General features: G+C 44.2%; 1 pseudogene; it reads right to left on the bottom strand.

The window, feature by feature from the left end:
• Window positions 1–4,037: 4,037 nt before the first annotated feature.
• Window positions 4,038–5,742, bottom strand: LOC144493193 (dynamin-like GTPase OPA1, mitochondrial pseudogene; annotated as a pseudogene).
• Between the last annotated feature and the right edge of the window lie 1,680 nt (window positions 5,743–7,422).

Here is a 7,422-nt window from a genome sequence, read left to right as displayed (position 1 = left end):
CCAGTCGATCCAGCCTCTCCTTATAACTCAAACCATCAAGTCCCGATAACATCCTAGTAAATTTAGAGAGGGGGGAGCTCTTTCTTTGGGCAAAGTAATTCACATGAACCAATGCAATGTTGTTTTTGATCATTCTTTTTCTTCTTTGATGGGATGTGGGCATTGCTGGCAAGGTTGATGCTCATCCCTAATTGCCCTTGAACCGAGTGGCTTCACTTGGCCATTTCAGAGGGCTGTTAAGAATCCACCATAATTCTGTGGATCTGGAGTCACATGGGGGCCAGACCAGGTAAGGATGCAAGCTTTCCTGCCTTAAAGTTGTCAAAAACCACTCAATCAGATAATGAAGCATTAAGAATCGAGAATGAACATGTTGGATGACCAATATGGTGAGAGTGCGGTGGCGGGCTGTTTGATGATCGACATTCACTTTCTGTTCCACCAAAATCACTCAGCTACTGATCTCATTACAGCCTTGATTCAAACGTGGAAAAAATGAGAGGTGAACTCAAGAGGTGAGGTGTGAGTGACTGCCCTTGACATCAAGGCTTCATTTGAATGAGCGTGGCATCAAGGAGCCCTGGCAAAACTGGAGTCAATGGGAATCAATGGGAAATTTCCCCCACTGGTTGACGTCATTATTAGTCAAAGGTCAATCCTTTCAGTTAATCTTCTCAGTCCTGGGTCATCACTGCAGGAGTCCCTCAGGATAGTGTCTTAGGCCCAACCATATTCAGCTACTTCATCAATGACTTTCCTTCCATCATAAGGCCGAAATTAGGGATGTTCCCTGATGACTGTGCAATGTTCAGCACCATTTATGACTCATTAGCTACAGATCAGTCCATGTTCAAATGCAACAAGACCAGGACAACATTCAGGCTTGAACTAATAAGTGACAAATAACATTTGCGCTGCACAAGTGCCAGGCAATGGCCGTCTCCAGCAAGAGAGAATCTAACCATCTTCCCTTGACATTCATTGGCCACCATTGTTGAATCCCCCACTATCAACATCCTGGGGATTACCATTGACCAGAAATTGAACTGGACCAGCCATATAAATACTATGACTACACGGGCAGGTCAGAGGTTAGGAACCCTGTGGTGAGTAATTCATCTCCTGACTCCCCCATCTACAGGGCGCAAGCCAGGACTGCAATGGAATGCTCTCCACTTGCCTGGATGGGTGCAGCTCCAACAACATCCAAGAAGTTCAACACCATCCAGGACAAAGCAGCCTTCTTGATTGGTATCCTATCCAATACTTTAAACATTCACTCCCTCCAACATTGAGTACATTGGCAGGAGTCCATACCATCCATAAGATATACTGCGCGAATTCTTCAAGGTCTCTTTGACAGAACTTTCTAAACCCACCTAGAAGGTCAAGGGCAGCAGATGCATAGAAGCACCACCACCTGCAAGATCACCTCAAAGCCACTCATCATCCTGACTTGGAACTATATTCTCATTCCTTCACTGTCGCTGGGTCAAAATCCAGGAACTCCCTCCCTTTCAGCACTGTGGGTGTACCTACACCACATGGACTGCAGCGGTTACAAAAAGGTGGTTCACCATCGCCCTTTTAAGGGCAATTAGAGATGGGCAATAAATGCTGGACTATCTGGTGATGTCTGCACCCTGTGAATGAATAATAAGTGGACATTAGTAGACTAGATGATTTTTTTTGACGAAGGATAATAGTTTCATGGTCACCAATTCTTAAACTAGATTTAAAAAATTGAATTTAAATTTCACCAGCTGGTAGGATTTGAACTCATGCTTCCCAGGGAATTAGGCTGGGTCTCTGCATTATTAGTCTAGTGACATTACCACAAACCACTGTCTCCCCTCCAAACGATGATTGAACTGATTAGTAGAGTCCTCTGGGAACAGGAACAATGGTGTCCCAGGGACAGCTGTAAAGTGGGATTCTGCTTGCCTTGTAGCAGTAGGTTACGCACTTGACAAGCAAGAGAGTTCCCCAATGCCATGGTCTGTGCTCAGCAGTGCATTTTGCACTTGATAAAGGTTCAATTATCTATTTTTGTGCAGTATTAAAAATGGATGAAAGAATGAGAGCAATAACACCTACTAATCACATCATCAAGTGTTGTAACCCCAGCCTGTACCTGCTGCATCCTTGTTAGCTTTCACATAAGTGATTGCATTATGTTCACCGATGCATAGTATATGGAGGAACAAAGCCATGGCCCCAGGGGAGTCTGGAAGAGTGGTGCAACTTGTTAGCTGAAAAAAATCAAACATACAGAAAAATGTTAAGTTATTGCAAATAATAAATAGCCAAGGTTGTTAATAAAAAATGGATTTTTTTGTGCACCATTATGTACTATATTCTCCCCTTGCCCTAAAATGGGGGCGGAGGGGGGAATATCAAATGCAAATCACCAAATTACTGTAAACTTTAACAGAGCAGGCACAAATGAAGGAAGATTATTTCCAATTGACTATGTCAAGCTATATATTAGCTTGGATTTAGCATCAAGAAAAGACAGCAGAATTTACCAATTCTGGACACAAAATTACAACAATGTCTTATTCTCATTTTTACCCCAAACGCATTTAGCCAAAGCACCAAATTGAAACACAGAGGAGATTGAATAGACCAATGCATATGTTGCATTCTGAAATGTGAACAGAAAATTCTGAAAGCACAGAAGGAGAAAGTAGCGTTGATAATCACGGTGTGACCTTTCATCCAAACTCATCTGAAAGGAAAAGAGAAAGCCCACACGAAGGGTTACACCCAAAGTAAACAGTGTTAGCTCTAATAAAGTGGTAAATGGTGCAGAGTGGGAGGATGTTTTACACATTGTTTCAGCGACTCTGTGAAGAACAGGGGACGTTATCAGCCGTGGCTCGTGTGGTTCTGGTGGAAAGTGTACCTCGGTGAATATCCAGTTCACATTCGTGCTAATGAGCCTGTCAGCATTCAACATTAAGGCTTGTAAATTATACATGGTCGCCTGTGTAAAGTGCAGGAGTAGTCGCTGGCAACTTATTTGGAGCCGTACTGTAGGCTGAGTTAGGGTGGTGAGCAGAGAGGACAGTTATGGGGAAGGGATAGAATAAACGTCAATAGGTTCAAAGAAACTTGTTTCCTTGCTTATTGTATTGCCAATAATGGACCGACAGTGAATTATCTGTGCAGTTACTTTCTTTACATCAAACCTGATGTTTACTGCTATGGAAATAGTACAGCCTTCGGCTTTTGTTCAAGGCTGGCATCTTTATCTATCTGAGTGACGTGCAACTTTCCTTCTGATTCCAACTTGTTGTTCTGCTGCATTGGCTCCACTATTCCAGCTTTTACAATCTCAATTTTATTTTCAATCCTTTAATTTAGGAGGACAGACAACATGTCAATCACCCCAGCTCTTACCGTCTCTCAGTGGGTTACAAATATTACCCTGTTAGAAAATTAAATTTGAGTGAGGTGACTGAGGCACAACTTAATCAAATAGCAGGATGGCTAAAATGTTCTGCAATGTCATGTGCTGATTGCAGAGCAGTTAACTTGAAATGTTAAATATAACTCATTCATAGGGCCTGATTTGACCATTTTGAGTCTAAGTGCCGAATCTGGGCGTCAAATAGATCCAAGCCTGGAATCCTCTTTCCAGCGCGCCCATACGCGTTTTGCTGGCCCCAGTCCGAACCGCGCACTGGGCGGGGCTTAGCGCTGCCGGACCGATCGAAGCCCTGAACTGCGCATGCACAGTTCGAAAAAAAATCTGAAGCAGCGCGCCCGGACGGGGAGAAAAAAGCAGAGAGAGCGGCTCTCTGACCCAGATCATCTGGGGGGGAGCGGGGGGGTGGGAGGAGGAGAGGGGGCGTGACGGATCATCCTCTCGGTGGGGGCAGGTGGGAGGAGGAGAGGGGGTGTGACGGATCATCCTCTCGGTGGGGGCAGGTGGGAGGAGGAGAGGGGGTGTGACGGATCATCCTCTGTGGGGGGGGGGGGGGGGGGTTGGGAAGATGGGGGGATATATGGCAGTGTGTGACGAGAGACTGTTATTTTCCTTGATGAAGAGCTTCAATGAATACTTCTAACTTCTCTTGAATCTCACAAACCCTTTTGAGGTCCTCTGTTAGTTGAACTCGCCTTCCTGTCGACAGTTGAATTTTTTTAGCATTGTCATCAGCAAAACCCTCCAACACTTCTTTCACATTCTTTTTGAGGTGTCTCACTTCAGTATTTGTTAGCTGTTGTCGGAGTGTGCTTGCTGTAATAGCTAACATTTGCTGAATGCGCCAGAACAGGATAACGTTATTGCATTCAAGCTCAGAATCTACAAAATGCCTTTAATAATAGTGGAAACCTCTCCTGCAAAGATTACAATGGTTCAGCGATTCCATTAGGAAGTGTTTTCGGTAAACTTGATGCCAAGTATCTTTAATAAGAATGGCGTCCACATCTACATTTTTGGCCTCCAGGTTTTTACGAACTGTTGTAACATCATCGTTAGCAAGATAAGCTGTATGTTCCTCAGTGATGTTTAGCAGCCGTTCCAGTTCGGTTTTGGTTTCATTTCGAACATGCTGTTCTGGAGACCGTGATTTCCAGTAGAACCACCTTTCTTGCCAATCTGGCCCCACCATATCACGAATTACAGATTCAGTATCTCGAAGACGGGTTTGCAAGGTTTCTTCCAGGAAATGGATAGCTGCATCCCACTGCTGTTTGTCAGATATGGAACGATCTTCTAAAGCATTGTGCTGGATGACTCGCAGACTGTCTTCAGCCTGCTCATCCCATCTGTGACGTTTTATACTTTCATCTTTAACAGCATGTTTTAGTTTGTCAAAGATATCATCATGGTCTTTCCCTTTGTGCTCTGACATAAATCGAGCAAATTCATCCTCCAAGGTTCCCCAAGCAACCTCTACTGCTTTGTGAGGCAACGGTTTGTCAGTCCACTGCTTGAGCTTGATGTCCACTGTGGTATTGAATGTGCCTGAATTCACAGACTGGGCAGCAGGAAGGTCAATATTCTCTATCACATGTGTAGAGACTCTTTCCCACAGTTTCCTCTGTAGAATCTCTTCCCAGTGTTTTGGAGTAACCTGACCTAAGCTGATCACTTTATCCAGAATTCCATTCTTCACCTTCTCGTATCGTTCATTCCTGTTGAGTTCCCTCAGCCGAGGATAGTTGTTCTTCCATTCAGTTTCAAGGTTGAAGCGAGTAGCTTTAAATGCATCAGCCTGTTGTTCCACAGACTCGCACACCATCTTCCAGAAACAGTCTGAAACTGCTCAGCTCAAGTTCTTAGTTGTCACTTGACGTGCTTTCAGCATCCCTGTCTTCAACAATTTTGAATTCTGAAAGAACTCTCCTTCATAATCTTTTATGGAATCAATACCTTCATTGGTGTTGCCTCTACCGGGTAACAACTGCAAAGTAACCCAAAGCCTTCATTGGAAACAAATTGCCTTCCACAATCTGTTGAATCCGACTTGGACTGGCTAGGCTTTTCTCAGCTAGATCCACTTTGGTCAACACAAAGATGGTCCTTCTGCCTTGTGGGTCCATCTGGCTCACCAAGTCAGTTACAATACCGCGTTCATCATCTACTGAACCATCTTGGATCCAAAGGATAATGGCATTAGGGTTCTGCATGTAAGCCTTGCTTATGCTAAAAATTATATCCTTGGTGTCGGCAGCCATTCCTGGCGTTACAGTACTGATAACACCAGGAAGATCGACCAGTACCATTCATTATCCTTTGTATAACTGGTGCTCCAGTTTTCTCCCACAGCCCAAAGATATGCAGATTAGGTTGATTGGCCATGCTAAATTGCCCCTTAGGGGGACTAGCTAGGGTAAATGCATGGGGTTATGGGATAGGGTTTGGGTGGGAGGGATCTCTTTTTTGATTTGATTGAATTTGATTTTTTATTGTCACATCTATTAGCACAGTGAAAAGTATTGTTTCTTGCGTGCTATAGAGAAAAAGCATACTTTTCATAGAGAAGGAAAGGAGAGAGCGCAGAATATAGTGTTACAGTCATTGCTAGGGTGTAGAGAAAGATCAACTTAATATAAGGTAGGTCCGTTCAAAAGTCTGACAGCAGCAGGGAAGAAGCTGCTCTTGAGTCGGTTGGTACGTGTCCTCAGACTTTTGTATCTTTTTCCCGACTGAAGAAGTTGGGAGAGAGAATGTCCGGGGTGCTTGGAATCCTTGATTATGCTGGCTGCTTTTCTCAGACAGTGGAAAGTCTAGACAGAGTCAATGGATGGGAGGCTGGTTTGAGTGATGGACTGGGCAACATTCACAACCCTTAACATGAGCTTAACATGAGGAAGCCAGATGGCTCCTTCTGCACTGTAAGATTCTATGGTTCTATGATTCCAGGGACACTGGGACTGGCTCTGGGTGAGATGGTTGCTGTACGAGCTGGTTGGGCGGCATCTGAACAGAACTGGGTCTGAATTCCTTGCGGATGGTTTTGCTAGTGTTGTCAGGAGGGCTTTAAACTGACTCTGTAGGGAAGTGGGAAAAAAAGAGGAAATATAGGAGAGAAATACCAGGATACAAAAAATACTCATGGGGACATGAAGCACCAATATGTGGAATAGTAAGTAAAGATGTGAAATCGGGGTAAGGAAGAAAGTAAGTCCTTCTAAATCAGGGATACTGTGCATGTGTGTGAGTGCACTGCATATAGTGAATAAAATTGGGGAGTTGCAGCCTCCAGATTGCATTGTGGAAATATAATGCTGTGGTGATAACAGAAACTTGGTTGGAGGAAGGGTCGGGCTGGGTGTTAAATATTCCTGAGTAGAGGGTGTTCCAAAAAGATAGGAAAGGGCGGAAAGAGGGAGGGGTGATAGTATTGGTTAGGGAGAGAATTGAGGTGCTGGAGAAAGAGGATGTCCCAGAGGGTTCAAAGACAGAATCAATTTGTCTCGAGTTAAGGAACAAAACGGGTGCAATTACATTGCTCGTGTAGTTTATAGACTGCCAACTAGTGAGAATGTCGGAGAAGAAAAGATCTGCAGGGAAATTTCAAAGATTTGCTAACATTATCGAATAGTTTTAATGGGGGCTTTAATTAACAATAGAATCCATAGAATCACTACATTGCAGAAGGAGGCCATTCAGCCCATCGCGTCTGCACCAATTTTATGAAAGGGCATTTTATCCAAGCCTACCCCTTCACCCTATCCCTGAAACCTGTGAATTTACCATGGCTAATCCACCTAATGTACACACCGTTGGATATTAAGGGGAAATTTAACATGGGAATCGACCTAACCAGAACATCTTTGAATTGTGGGAGGAAATCAGAGCACCCAGAGAAAACCCACGTAGCCATGGGGAGAACATGCAGACTCCGCATAGACAGTGACCCAAGGCTAGAATCAAACACGGGTCCGTGGCGCTATGAGGCA

Source organism: Mustelus asterias, chromosome 4 (genome assembly GCF_964213995.1).
Source record: "Mustelus asterias chromosome 4, sMusAst1.hap1.1, whole genome shotgun sequence".
In the NCBI taxonomy this organism is placed as follows: Eukaryota; Metazoa; Chordata; class Chondrichthyes; order Carcharhiniformes; family Triakidae; genus Mustelus; species Mustelus asterias.
The sequence above is the reverse complement of the archived record's forward strand: the minus strand, read 5'-3'. Positions and strand labels throughout refer to the sequence as shown.